Raw genomic sequence first — 14,505 nt, 5'->3', positions numbered from 1 at the left:
TGACTTTTTTTTTTTCAATGGTATCGCTTTTTTCCAAGAAAGTTAATCCTTTTCCCAGATCACTATAAAACAGTGAAGAAGAAGTGATACAGTGACCAATAAGTGCCAAATTACCTCTAACACACCTATGCTCTAATACACAGTAAAATTTTTGGCATTATGCTTTGATTCTGATCTGATGATAAGCGACTAAAAACATGTGTGTATCAATAAACCACATGATTGATGTATTTGCCCGAATGGTTAAGGAAGATATAAAGGCAAATCCTTATAACCGAATCGAGAATTGAAGTTCAATCTTCAAACTCGGACCTATACGCGCCACAGAACTAAGCCAACGATGAAAGCTGGATAAGAACTTCAAGCAGAAAATTTAGAGTTAAAGTAAAAATTGGATCATCATAGTAGGGCAAAAAATAGTGGTCGAACTACCGATTTCACTTAGCCCACGTTACATCGTCTTCCCGTAGATCGTACGTACCCTAATATCGATGTTCGTTTTTAGTAACAACGGACCGGACTGGCATAGCAAACTGCTCAAATTGTTTTACCTCGTTCGTAGACTGGGTTACTTGGAGAACTGGTCAGCATATTGGGCTAGTTATAGGCAACAGGGAAGAAAAATCCAGGAGAAGGTAAACTGAATAGGATCGGTTTGGGCCGGTGGCGAATTTGACTGTTAATTAGTCGACGTTGGTAACAGCAATCAGGAGCCAATCAGAACATCTTCACAGTCGAATTTCAATTTGTCCAAGCTCAGTACGAAGCCTGCCGTCTCTCCCTGGGCCAATTCACTCATTCCGAAAAACTTTCACTAATTCTCATAGTGTGAAATCTAGAATAACAATATTTTAGTAATGACGGATTGCGCACAACAAAGAAAGGTCCGACTCCACATATTTGGCAATGGTGTACACACGCAATTACGCACACGATTGGAAGATTGTGATTTCAGCGCAAGAATACAACTGCGCCTCACTGATTCATGCAGGCGGGTGTCGAAAAGCATAAAACGGGTAAATTCCGATATTTTACTGGCAATTTACTTGACGAGGCTAACTGGGCCGCGTCCAACGTCGGGCGCTGGGGACGATTTGCGGAACGGTTTGTGGAAGCGTTCTCTCGCGTTCGGCATAAACGTAGACGTGGCGTTTACATGCATGGCGGTGTTCAGCGTGTATGTTACCAAACAGAACGTCTCCATGAATCACGTGACAACTGTGCTTGTATATATGGCAATGTATATGCGCAAACGGAACCATGATGAGGAGTGCCAAGTGCTCGCCTTTCTAACGAGACTGATACCAACGTTTTGTGACGTTGTAAGCAGTATGTTGTTGTTATTATTATTATTGTATGAATGCTTGGCTAGGGTACAAGTAAACTTTAACTGGCGTTGAGAAGCACAAGAGCAAATTTCATAGGTACCAACGTAAACCGTAGCAAAGGCAGCTTTTTCGGCAACTAACTCAGCAACGGTTCATATATTTTTCGAAGCATCTATAGGTAGGAACAGCTTATTTGCTTGAGCGTCACATAGCGTAACTAAAGTATGAAAGCTAAATAATCAGGCAAATTAAACGAAGTACTGAAACCGCGTATTTAAATATACGGTTAATAACAAATGCAGTTAGATATTTGCGGGCAGACGGCGAGAATAATTGTAACCGTGCGCGGAAGTCTCTCGTAGAGGACAATGTAAAATGACAGGCAGTATTTCGAAAATGCACTCATCAGTTAGTTGTATCCGTTAATGCTGCCTTCGTCTACACCGCAATTCACCGCTACCTGCACAATGGACAAAGTTCACAGAAGTATAAATATATACTTCTTTTAGATTTAAGTATTTCAGCTGGGTATACTCAAAAGTTAGCTGTCTGTGAAATAGGTTTAAGGGAAATGAGATTATTTCCAACGTAACTGATCTACAAATGAGCATCAGACGATTGCAATCTTACTAGCGCTTGCTTTCGACTAATAATCCTGTTGATATCCTGTTGAATTCCATACAAGAAAACCCGTTCGTTAGATTCAAACACAAAGAAATCTCTGTCAAGACGAAGGTATACAATATTAGATCTGCGATTCGTTTCCTAATAACGACATACCATAAACTGCTATACCCTGTGCGCCAAGACCCGCGCAGATACGAATACATAAAAAATATCAGTAAATAAATGCACACACACACACACATGCACGCACTCTTCTCTACGGGTAGTCGGTACTACTTTTATTCATGTCCAAACAAAGTGCTTTATATTATATAATGGAACACGTATAACAAAGCCAAATAATACATCGATCCCAGTCCCATCCATTGTTCAAATACCAGCTTTTGAATTTTGTTACCTAGCATATTTTTTTTTTTTTTTTTTTTGTTTAGCTTCGAGTTATGGTAGTGGCCGCAAAGGAGCGTTCTCCTCCACAATGTTCGGATATCCTCTTTTTCTATTTGTTCTCCTGTTAAATGCATAGATGTTCCACGTAGCTTGCAGAAGACACATCCGCAAGTAACCACACTTACGAGTAATGACACAAGACAACATTAAATACATTAGCGAATCTGCCTACCGAATACTGTGCTAGCGCTGGTAACAAAATGCTTCCTTTCTAACAAAGGAGACGACCGGTTGTTGTTTACTCGGCCGCAGACAAGTCAGCTATAGCAGAGCGAAACTAACAATACACCGTTGTCAATATTACTGGTTATATTATGCTATTGTAAATTACGAAGCCATTTTAACATCAAAAAGTGCCGAAAGGACTCTGGTCGTCTTCCAATTTCATCTTTGCTACCCTGATTATTTGACTCTACGCGATATTCGACGCAAAGGGCTCGTGAAATCGTAGAACGCACTATATCATTTGCCTTTTCTTATATTATTCGATGCATTTGTGATAGATAATTCAATCTACTGCTGCTGTCGCCATCGTCGATCCTAGCAGTTGAAAGCTACTTGACAAAAAACGATGACTAGTACTTCACGAGCTTCAGAAATCTTTAAGCCACTGGACACCCTAACCATCGTCGTAATGCGATTACGCTGCCGGATAAATGAATGAGTAGATACTGCTACAGCATTATTTCAATCGAGCGCATAAAAGCTTCATTGCCTCTCTCTATTGCTGAAGTGCTTCTTAGCGAAGCAATCTCACTTTGTCTCTTTTTTCGCGAGAGTCTGTACACAAATCCCTTTTTTTTGCCTTTGCGCGGTTTTGCGAATTGGCTAAATCAACAGTAGCCATAGCGGTCCTATCGATGATATCGTGCACCCGATTTGGTTACTAGCAAAGGCTCCATCTCGTCATAGGAGGCGGCGGCAGTGTTCGCCTGCTCAGACTCTTTGCCGCATAAAGCCCGTCAATCGGCATCCGGCAATTCAATCTAATTCAATTCAAAGACGATGACAATTGAGATCGATCCGACTAACCAGGTAGTCAACTGTAAAAGCCGCTGAACGTTTATATCAATCCACTAGACGTTAGACTCAGCGCCAGAAGCAGCCATAATGAAGGGTTGCGTTGAAAGCGATCCACTGGAATTCGCACTCGATCAATCAAGCGTCAATACATCAATCATAGTAGAAGATATGTATATCGATCAAATGTGGCGCACGAACGATCATCGTAAAGCGCCTGCGAGCAGCAGTATCGTCATCAAACACGAAGTACAGCTTCGTGCATAGAGATGACAGCCGTTGGAGTCGGGGCTGCTGCCTCTCTGGGCATTGACCTATACTCGCCGCCACTAACAGCCCCTTTGTTACCGAACTGACACCGTCAACTGTCCCCAACTAGCCAAGTAAAAGATCACTACGTTGAGATCAAAAATAATAAAAAACAACAAAGTACTTACATTTTTGTACACACTACTACTATATAATATATAATTGTGTGTTTTGTTTGTCAATTAACGAAATGCAATGTTCACTAAAAAGGCAGTAATTTCATGACTGTAATACATTTATTGATAGCGAATGATTTTACCGCAGAGAGACGACCTAACCTAGTGGGCCGCAGTGTAGGAGTTTCTGTCCTTGGCTTTGATTACAATTTTTCTATAATGATTCCATGCGTGGAACTCACCAAATGTAAATAGACATATTGAGACAACATACTGTTTCGTATTCTTAGAGAAACTATACGGTAACTATACGATAGCTCCTCTTAATAACTATTGTTGCCGGATTGAAACAGCACCCGTGGCTGTAACTATATTGATAGCCTTTCTGTACGTAGACAGTGTTTTTTAGTATACCAAAATTGCAATAATTTACAATAAAAATATACATGTAACAATGTACAATTACGAAATATCTTCTAAGTATAATCGGAAGGAAAAACTTAAACTACTATATCCAACTAGCTATTAACGATTGTAAGCTAAATTATTTAATATATGAGTATATAGCTACAGCTTTCCATCCTGTCTGTCTATGTTCCCCATTTAATCATTGCTCTTTATGTAACGACCCGAGGCTTGACCAAAGTCACAGAGAGAATATACCGTCGTCCAGGAAGCAGATCAACAGACATACGACAGTCGTAACCTGCCCCACGAAAGCGGCTGTAGCTCGTACGATCGCTGAACGTGGATGTGGGCATCGGTCGTTGTGGGCTCGAACGGCTACTAAACAAAAGGCAATTGGTCAGCTTTAGCCAACTGGCCATCTATATATGTGTACATAGGTAAGCTTGTGTCTAGAATAGAGATACTGATGCGAGTACGACGCTGAACAGTGGCTAAAAGAAGTTGGTTTTGTGCCACGTTCCCTCAAACGACTAACATGGATTTACTGTTCAAGACTTGCACAATTTTTTGTACTTTTAACTTATATTTTAAGAATGAATAGCGTGTAACCTAGTTCATACTAATTCGCATAAATGTGCACCTTTTAATTTCACTCAAATTTCCTATTATTTGAGCTAGAATTTAATAATTGTCATTAGAGAAAGAGGCGGAGGAGCGGAGGGGGTGTGGGTAGTTAAGTTTTAGTTTGGAACATAAGTTGTGGAACAAATAAAATGATGACCACTTACCAACATTAAGCAACATATGTTCATAAATCGCCCACATAGGACACATTGTACTACTATTTAATGGCAAATAAATAATGTTGCGGATATGACATTTCGTTCATAAAAGACCTTCCGTAACACGATAATTTAAGTAAGAATAGAATGTATGAGAACTGAAACTATCATTTACTGGCAAAAAAAAGACCTTCCAAAAATATCCCCGTGTAAATCAAAAGGGAACCGCCAAAGAGCTCTCGAAATGGTATCGGCCGTAGAATGTTTCGTAATGTTAGCGGCGGCAATCTTCCCCCTAATAAATAAATGCCTAGAGTTCTTATATCTGATACTGCCGTTAAGCACTACTTTAAACGGCGGGCCTTCAGCACGAACCGAAGTATGTCGACACCAAGTGTCGAATTCAGGCCACTTTTGCTATCACCAAATTTCAATACGTCGATTTCTAGTAGAGACACATATTCAGGACGCATTTGGGCCAAGCTGGGCTGACACGATGAAACAGGTGCGTTGTTGATTTGATAGACAAAAAAAAAAAGTCAAAGAAGGCTAGTTCCGTTTTTAATGTGAATTTACATGGATTTGCGATCGTTGATGCTGAAACGGTGCTTCAGTGTCCCTTTAGTGAACTTCATCATTCATTGTGATGGTCATCTACTTGATGTCAGCGTTATTCGAAAACAAATAGAAGGAATTCACGTTTTGGATTACCTAGGTGTCAAGCTGGAGTGAATCTGTCGAAGTTAAAAAAAGGAAACAGAAATTAAAATCGTAATAACTGCAAGGGACACTGACATGGTTACGTTGGTGGCTTATAAATGTGCTAGAAAAACTTCTCTAACTCCAGTAGGATCCTATTTATTATTTAGAGCGAATACGAGTTTGTCTGTGTAAGTACCTTCTGCCCCTCTGTAAAACGGTTCCAAGGAGTTCTGTAATTTTTTTACATATACTTGACCTGGCAAGAACATGTGATTGCTACAACGATCTACATGGAAGCGGTCAGTTCTATTCTAATAAAATTAAAGAAGAAAATGTTCTAAACAGAAGTTCCTTAAGGGTCCATTTTCACTTGGCAACGGTTTAGAATTTGTGAGACATTCAAAAGTAAAAGTGGTTTTGCTTTCGTATGGTAGCGTTATACAACAAACGCAGGAGCTAATTTCTGGAAATTATCTAATTCTACTTTTATTGCTTTCTTGGGGAAACGGTAGGGATTTCTGCAAAAAGATGCGTGCCTTCGTTTTACCCGGCTTGCCCGGGGATACGGTCAATATTTAGCTAACATAAGTTGTGTTTTCGGCATCTGATTCGAGGCTTTTAGAATCATTTTTTTCGAAATAGGTCTCCCGCTGAAACTATCTCGGCTTCCTGGGTAGTCGAAGAGAGACAGAGTCGCTCTATAGATGATGCTCTCATCTATAGAGATAGCGGAATAGGCCGAATAGTTCAGCGGGTCAACGCCAGTCATATGACGGCTTAAATGTGACGAAAATACGGTATTATTAACTCACAGGCTAATAGAAAAACTGACATAAAACAACACGATGACTGGAACCACCCAACGAAATTGAGCTAAGGAATGAAATTCACTAAAATAAAATGCAAGGGATTTACTAGAATAATTAGTAAAGGTGGGGTGACGAACCGTTTTCAGGTCGAATAAGCCCTGGATTTATTTTAGGTTAGACTAGAAAAGATAATAGAACATCGTCAAATAGCGTCCAATGCAAATGTTTCGAACGGATCGTACCGACACGAGCGAAAGTCGGCGTATTTATCAGTTAGTGTGGGCGGAACTTCTACATATACATGCGATGCTGTTCGCTACGATCTGGATCCAAACAACAACAATGGTAGAAACGATGTCGGTCACAGCAATAAAAGTAAAACGCGCTTCTATTTGTGCGCATGTTTACCAATCTAGATATTATATTCGTGAACTATCGTTGATTTATCGGTTGGACATTTTGATCAAAAACCTGAAAAAAAACTATTAACTTTTTACCGTGCTTTGGTCGAAGCTGATCGATCGAATAAGTTCCTGTGGTCAACGCTACATAATAGGGTAAACTTTCGAAGGGTGCAAATGTTAACAAATGCCATAATATTCAATTGGTATTGCAACAAATGCAAATTGTATTTCAAATAAATAAATAAATAAATGATCCAATGATGCTTCGCTTGTGAATTATGCAAGGTTTATGTTCTAGCAGCGAACAAAAGTAGACAACGAAATGAAAGGCACGAACTGTGTATAGCCCGCTAAAAGTAAATCGCTTTTTTCTATCTTTCCCAACGGCTATCGAACGAGGCTACGGTGTAAGCTATCTATTGGGATCGATAGCTTTAGCAGTCAGTACACCTGTTTTCCCCTGCTGTTGTTTGCTTCCTGCTACATTTCATTTGATTGATCAGATTGCTCATTTCGCAAGGGATATTAGAAAGCGTTTCGTTCATTTTTTATACATATAAGGTATGTATTGCGGCTATATTTATTAGGCACGGAGAAAACATCAACTTGATAACAATGTCTATGAGGGCAGAAAGTTTTTACCAGAAATAGCCGTGTCCGATGCTCTGCAGTCAGTCGTTTGCTCCTTAGTTAGGGATAGGCGGGTCTTACCCCGCCTTTGGAGGCCGCTTAAGGATAGGTTTTGTTCTGCGCCTGGTCTAGTTCCTGCCGGAGGATGCGTCTTAGCGAATCGCATCTTCATTTTGTATCACACAGCCCGACTAGTGGAGGTATGTGTAACGGAAGCCGTTGATTTAAACCCTATGGCACACCTATACACCCGGGAAATATAGGGTTTCGACTAAAAACAAAAACACGTTATTACCAGCGCTGAGATTGCCGCCGTTGCGTTTAGTGATAGAACACAACGCGGTATCGAACCGCAAATAATAATGGGTAATTATTATATTTTAGAAGTAAACCTAAGTAAAAAAAAATCATAAATTGTTTTTATGCTAAAACATATATTACAACCGTCGGTTATGTGCTTTCCATTTGTTACTGATTACACTGATGCGTGTGCTAGTTATTGGTATTTAAACATTGCTACTTCAACACATAGGTTTCCCACTGCAATACTTACACTTTATCACTATTCGGGTATTCCTTCTACTGATTAGCATAAACGAGCTACATGAAGGACAATTTCTATTGCAATGAATGTTTTTGCATGACAGACGGGACGCAGGTAGAAGCATTCTGTTGTTCAATATGTATACAACTGCAGGATAGCTCGAAGATTTGTGATTTAACCCACCTGTTAAAAGAATCTGAGGTTCATTGCTTGTCTTACAATACTTCAATATAACAGATGATTTCATTACGCTATCTATACGCGTACGTGTGGGAAGCAGCTGTGGGTGGGTGTAGAGGAACATTTTCTCTTTGGATCGCGACGACGCGCTGAGTTTTGATTTTGCGACGATGCAGTCAGTCATCTGATCATGTACGACGAAATGCCAGTTGGCTACCAAATGGCGCTATAAATTTCATCTGTAACCCTTTCGATTGTTTATTCGTGCCCTATTACAATAAAATATGTTTATTTTCTTATTTATATATCGGAACGATATAGGCAAGCTTTCCGGTGATCTCCGTTGCGTCGTCGAATCCTCAAAAAGCTCACAGTTTTCCTTCGAAAGAAAATCGGTCAAGTTTCCAAATCGTCCCGTACATATGACAGGGGAGGTGCGGTTCTGCGTTTCGAAGACGCACAATATAGACAAGAATCTGTGTTACGTAGACACCCTTCGCTAGTTCAATTAGCGATAAATTAACTGAGCAAGTTATAAATGTTCAGTCGGCTTGCGTGGTCGGTTTTTTTCTACCGAGAAAAAACTTGCCCATTTACGGGAAGTTTAAACATACTGATTTAAAGCAATAACACTTGCTATTTTGCATTGGAAAATACTACAGTTTGGCGTCCTGCTCAGCTAGCAACTATGTCATTCAACCAAGAACAAACAGTCATGATCCTGCTATTTCCAGCAGCGCGTTCGGCTTTAAGCTACAATTTTCCCCCGTTTCCCGGGACTGACTTTTAGCACACCTGCTCCCAGATTGTCCACTAGTGTCAAAATCCACTAGTGCTTATTCATTCGCATAGTCGCTTGTAACGGTCCGCGTAAAAACGCCGACTCTCATTTAGCTTGTACGAAACCGTGCGCCCGCAAGCCGTCTTCGACGCTACCACCTCGTTCGCCAATTGCAAGCAGGTCGGATCAATCTACTTTTCATATTTCTACCGCCTTCAATCTGTAGTCGTCCATGCGTTCGTTTCCGTTCGCTGTTGTTCTAATCGGCAAATCGTATCTCGATGTCTTCTGCTGCTTATCATCTAAACTACGGTAAATTTCACTTTTCTGTTGTATATCGCACGCCTGCGTTTCAAGCCGATCGACGACGACGCCAGCAACGACGGTAGCGACTCTATCAATTGGTCAAGCCTCGAAAATCGTTTGTTCCTGCGACCGCTGCTGCTGCTGCTGCTGAAGCAGAATCATAGCTTAGTCCGACTTGTCAGTTAGTCTCTCATTACGTTTAAACGTGCTCACTAATAAAAGCAGCCGAATGCTAGCGCTGCGTTCTGTCGAGCGTGATTCGAAACACGCGGGTTCGCGCAGAGAGAGGGTGGACGAGACGCAGAACTGGAGGGGGAGAGAGGACACTACCTATCGGTATTTTGTTTATGGGCTTCTAAAAGTTACCATGATACCGATGATGTTGATGATGATGATGATGATGCACACGGTGACGGCCACGACGGAAATCGATAGTTGTCCATCGTGGAATCATGCAAGCAAATCCATCGTGGAAAATTCCCCATTCTTCTTCGTCTGTTCGCCGATTATTTCGATTTAAGGTGTTTTATTTCGTCTCGTTGTTTCGTGACGTTTGTATAACGTTATGCTGTCGCATACGGCTCTCACGGCTGCGTCGACGCAGATCCGTTATCGACGCTATTCGACGTTGGCCATCGTTGTCCACAGCACTTCCACTACCCGCTCTCTGCCTGAAGCCGAAACCGTCGGAAACTGAATTGATCCAAAGTTGAAATCGTCTCAAGGCTTCTACACATTTTTCTGTTTGACGCTACAGCAGCAGCTATAACAACTGTACCTGGTTGTGTCGTTGTTGTTGTTTTTCTCTTGCTGCCGTCGCGGCTTTGTCGTCGTTGAGCTAATTTGTTGCTGTTATGGACCATAGCGTCGGACGACCGCCGGCAGGCCGCTCCTACTTGGGGCGCAGCCTGATTCTTCTTTCAAGCCGAACACTAGAATAGCCAAGCGGCGTTTTTTGGGGAGGAAGTTTCGGCGGCTGGTGATGGCGGAATCACCGGCCTCATCATCAGGATCAATATCAGCACACCTCACTGGCTTTTTTGATGGTTGTACAACCGATGGCTACAGAGAACGGCTGGTTCCAGATACTGGTGTTGCATTCTTGCTCGCCATGACGCGTTTCGCAGTGACGGCGCAATTCATTTTACAAGGAGAATGACTTTCCCCTGACTACTCTGTAACCCCTTCGCGTTTTAACCAGAACGTATACTGCTGCTGCTGTTTCTGTGTCTGCGTTTCTAATCTGCTTCTGCTTGCACATTGTTGTTGATCTGAAAATTTCATTTTTCTCCTATGTGTTTATTATGTTCTACATACGGCAAACTTACGATATATAGAGTGGGACGAAACTTTATCTGTTAGAGTAGCAGGAAAGTAAGTATGAACGCCAAAAAATAAGTAAGGACTGCTAGACTCTCCTGTCTAGATACTCGTGTCGCTTTCTCTCTCTAAACATATACATATATGGTACCACAGGTTCAATGAGGCGAAAACAGATTGAAACTGCATAAACACCAATCAAATGCGTGTGTCGTAACTGGTAATACTCCTTTAAAGAGATTAAATGGGGGGTAGCTGTGACAAAAATAGGCCATCTTTGTTCTTGCGATTGCACTACAAACATACTCGTTATAAAATTCATATATATACCATATATATGTATATACCGCGTATATACCATATCTGTTGCTGAAGTTGGCCATTATTTCCTATCCTCACATTATTATCAGCATCGAGATTGTAACAACGAAAGATTTTTAATTATGATCAGGGAGTGAATATACCACATCTGTAATATGAATAGGTATTTCATGGGAGCAATATAATGACAAATGTAAGTTACCTGTTTTTGGACACAAGAAACATTAGGTTCCATAGTTAAACCCACCACTGCCAATAAATGGCCGATCGGTGCACAAAGCGCGTTATTATGATTACTGTCGTTATTATAAATCGTTATATCCTGGCTCCATTTTTTTTTTTTAGGAAAGGTCGCAGGCCTATTATATATATATTTCTACGTAAACTTTTGAAAGTAAGTAAACCATGGAAGACTTCCCCATAGCGGCCTCATCTTTTCATCTACCTGGCTTGCTTTAACGCTCTGCCAAACTAGACAAGCTTAAAAACGAAAAATGATAAATTCCCAGTATATCTATAGCGGTACAGATGGATATATTTGGCGTAATTTGACCATACGGATGTTAAGTACATTTCTCTATTAAATGCTAGGATCCTAGAAGGGTCAGGGCAAAAATGACGCGTGTCGGACTCTTCGGGGAGCGCAGCCTCGCGTTGATTCTTCGGAATCACAAACCATCTAACCAGTCATCCAATCAACTGGCCAGATGAAAGTTCTGGCCCACCGAGGACTTGACGGTCGTTCGGACGGAGTTCGATTAGGATTGAGAATATTAACCATTGCTATTGGTGGGTTATGACACCCCTTTTTTTTTTTGAACTCACACGAACTAACGATGATTTGGAGGGCTGTTATGTTTAAAGCCAGCTCCGTATGTTCGAGCGAATAGCATGATTCAGGCACACGCCAACGACGTTGGGTTAAGACCCACATGAAGAACACCTTGTAGCTAGCACGTTGCATTCGCTGAAGTACACGATAGAGCAAGTAACGATGTCGCGAACGAGCCGTCCTCTGGTTCGAGTATCAAAGAGGATTGGAAGGAAAGAAAAGTAGAGAATTGGTCAGGACGATTAGGTCGACATCTGGGAACTCCTCAATCACACATTTTAACGCGAAGTTTGCGCTTTGGCCCTGCAAACAAAGGAGATGAGTTATCAGGGAGATGAAGGTTTGTCTGCAGCGTACCGGGTCGTCGGCACGCTACTTCAAGCCATTTTTCATGGCAGTACGGGCGTAACATGCGTACTGACCCCTTCACTAGCCCAGTTTGCTTTGTAGCTTTCGTTGCTCGACAGTAACGTAGTGAGGAAGCATCCTGCCCCGGCGACATTCTCGGCCAAACTTTCTTGGGGCAGAACAAAATTTCGTAACTGCTTTTAAAGGACGAGAACGCTTGCAACAAACACTTGATCGAAAAAACGTGTGCGTATCGAATGATGCCGATGTCGATGCGGAAATTCATCTAGGGATGTGTAGCTTTGAACAATACTTTTGCAAGAACAGAATAAGTCGCTGAAGCTTTATCGGCTCTTACTGATCCGTTGTTTCATATGTACCTTACGTAAAACATTCATTATCCGATTTGAATTTTTAAACCGGGGGTACTCGCTCGTCGTCGAACTCGTCTTCGTGTGGGATCCGTTTGTAGTTTTATCGGTGGGAAGGCCTGATAGACCGTGGCAAGCAGCCTTGCTGATGATCGTGTTTGCCTAGTAAACGTAGATCGAAGCGGACGTTGTTTCGTGCCGAGAAATGCAAGTACAAGTCTAAAGTATCCATTTAAATGGCGCTTGCTAATTAGGTATTATGTGCGACGGTGAAGAACGACATCGATGCATGCTGGTGACCCGTTCCTCAGGTACATTACATATATATTCGCCTCCAATCCAAGAAAGGTACGTGGCGCCGCCAATGTTCGATTGGCGGCGCCACGTACCTTTCCCTGTTCCTAAATCAACCATAAGCTAGCACCAAGTTTGCAAAATAAGTGTAAAGGCAATAAAGCCTATGAGATCGGCAACCGCATCATAGTTACAACGAAAAAGATGTCTCCGTGAACTCATTCAGCTTTACAATTATACAATTAAACTTAGAAGTACATAAGCACGACACTTACTACTGTATCTGTTCATGTAAATCTATCATTATCTTCAGTGCGATACATGCCGCTGATGAAACCGAGTACTCAGAGAAACTGTGCAAGCCACAATTTTTTTTTTTTTTTTATTGTTATATGGTTTTTTTTATACGTTTATATATGACAGTTCATTGAAAGCACGAATAACTTTCGATCCTTCTTCAACCTAGCGAAAGATAACGTTTAAAGTAAACATTACGTCTATTAAATGCCGTTTCGTATACAGATACGGCGCGGCTTGCAAAGCGTTCATCCATGGTACGTTTTTCTACGTGTCAGTCTTCACTGTTGAAAACTGTTGAGACACTGTCCTCCGAAGGGTTCTGAAACAACAAGCTCAACATTGTACCACAGTAACTACAATACAGCTATCAACTTGGTGCGATGGTGACACGACGACTATCTGAAGGAGCCGATGACTCCACGATCCTTACGAGCGTCCAAATAGCTCCAAATAGGAGCGCTCTGCTCCTCAGTCCATCTTTTGTCCTTCTTAATTGAAACAAGAACGATTCTTACAATATCCACGTTGTGAAGACGATTTTCCCCTGACGTTTAGCTTTGCATAGAGAAACCGGAGCGTTATTTGGCTCGGCAGGAACAGCAGCGGTTGAAGAGCGTAAACGTAACCATAACCAGTCGTGATTCAATAGAAATTTGCTTTTCTAATACGAATCCATTTACGTCTGTCGGTGTTATCTATCTACGCATGTGTATCGGCAATATCGGATTGCCGCTCTAAAATCGTTTGACATCTTAAGTGATATAGGCACTTGAACGATAACTCGGAAAGAACTCTGCTCTCGTCGTAACGTTCGCGGTGGAGTCGGCAACGACAATGGCGATGGTATAATTGACGTTATTCAGCTATACCATCACCATGATGAATCAAAGTCGATAGAGTGGCTTTTCATTCAACGATGGCGCTGCGTTTTCAAGGGGGCGCTTCGTTCTGCTGAGTTGTTTAAGCGTAAAGTTTAAAAATAAGAGCTACAACGTCAACAAACACGACATTATCAGCCTGCCACTAGATCGTGTTTAATGTTTCTAGAACAAAAAAAAAAATGGTTAGATGAAAGGAGTCAGATCCTCCAAAGATCTATATCGCTTCTGTAATGAGAAACGAGAAGCGGAGTTTTGTCGGCCTGATTTTTTCAGATTAACTGATACAAGTCTAATTAAGCGCTAACTGGATGTTTGTTTTCCGGTTGCAACCACTGAAACAATATTAACGATTATTGCTATTTAGAGAAAGCTTTGAACTAAGGAAATGGTTTTGTGCAGCTCTGTTAGGGACCGGATGTTGTTAAGGTAACATGCTCGAGCTAAT

The 14,505-nt window shown here is 41.4% G+C and overlaps 1 long non-coding RNA gene across 2 annotated transcripts; it reads right to left on the bottom strand.

Moving 5' to 3' along the window:
- Positions 1–3,954: 3,954 nt before the first annotated feature.
- LOC147758160 (uncharacterized) lies at positions 3,955–10,265 on the bottom strand. 2 transcript variants are annotated; one of them, XR_015329336.1, is made up of 3 exons: positions 8,310–10,265; positions 7,595–7,853; positions 3,955–4,630 (listed from the first exon to the last, which is right to left on the bottom strand). It is a non-coding gene; the product is annotated as an uncharacterized LOC147758160 (long non-coding RNA). The 2 variants fall into 2 exon arrangements; XR_015329338.1 differs by lacking the exon at positions 8,310–10,265 and adding an exon at positions 8,136–8,299.
- Positions 10,266–14,505: the final 4,240 nt, after the last annotated feature.

The sequence above is a fragment of the Varroa destructor genome, unplaced genomic scaffold (assembly GCF_002443255.2).
Source record: "Varroa destructor unplaced genomic scaffold, Vdes_3.0 BEIS01000001.1, whole genome shotgun sequence".
Taxonomy (NCBI): Eukaryota; Metazoa; Arthropoda; class Arachnida; order Mesostigmata; family Varroidae; genus Varroa; species Varroa destructor.
This window is presented reverse-complemented; position numbering and strand designations above follow the sequence as displayed.